Here is a 920-nt window from a genome sequence, read left to right as displayed (position 1 = left end):
ATCCCTCTTAGCATGAGGCATCTATGTATAGTAATGCTCTTATATAAATAAATATATTTATAGGGAATAAATGATGGAACTTTCCCTTATGAGGTTTTTTCACGCTAACTACTCGATAAATTCTTATAAAGATTTTATCCTATACTTGAATTATATATATATATATATATATATATATATATGTCTGTGTGTCTTTCTGTCTGTTTGTCTCCACACCATCGCTTGACAAATGGTGTTGGTGTGTTTACGCCCACATAACTTGAAAGTTCAGCAAAAAAGACCAATAGAATAATTACCAGGCTTAAAAAGAAGTACTGGAGTATATTCGTTCAACTAAAATTCTTCAAGGGGTGCACTAGCATGGTCTCACTCTAATGACAGAAACAAGTAAAAGATAAAAGATAATATATGTGTGTGTGTGTGTTTATACATATATATGTGTTTGTATGCATGTATATAGGTATGTATGTATCTATATATAATATAATTTTTTATGTGTGAATATGTGTGTGCATGTGTTGATATATGTATGTATATAAATATATATATAAATATATATATATATATATATATATACACATACATACATACATACATACATACATATCTACATATATAAATATATTTTTATATATGACGTTCACCACTAACGTGGACATTCAATGTGCTAGAAATAGATCACATCTTGTGTCTAATAAGACCTAAATTGTTCTCAACATGAAATATAGCGTGATACCAAAACGTAAGCGGGCAAGACATTTAAAATCACCGAAAAAATTATTATTAAACAGGGACCGGTTTCAAAATTTAACAATCTTACCGACTGTCTATTTCTCTTCAGCCTGATTTGTAATGCAGCCATAATCATCAGAACCCCATACAGATATACTATCACACACACACACACATACACACATATA

The sequence above is a fragment of the Octopus bimaculoides genome, chromosome 9 (assembly GCF_001194135.2).
Source record: "Octopus bimaculoides isolate UCB-OBI-ISO-001 chromosome 9, ASM119413v2, whole genome shotgun sequence".
Classification (NCBI taxonomy): Eukaryota; Metazoa; Mollusca; class Cephalopoda; order Octopoda; family Octopodidae; genus Octopus; species Octopus bimaculoides.
This window is presented reverse-complemented; position numbering follows the sequence as displayed.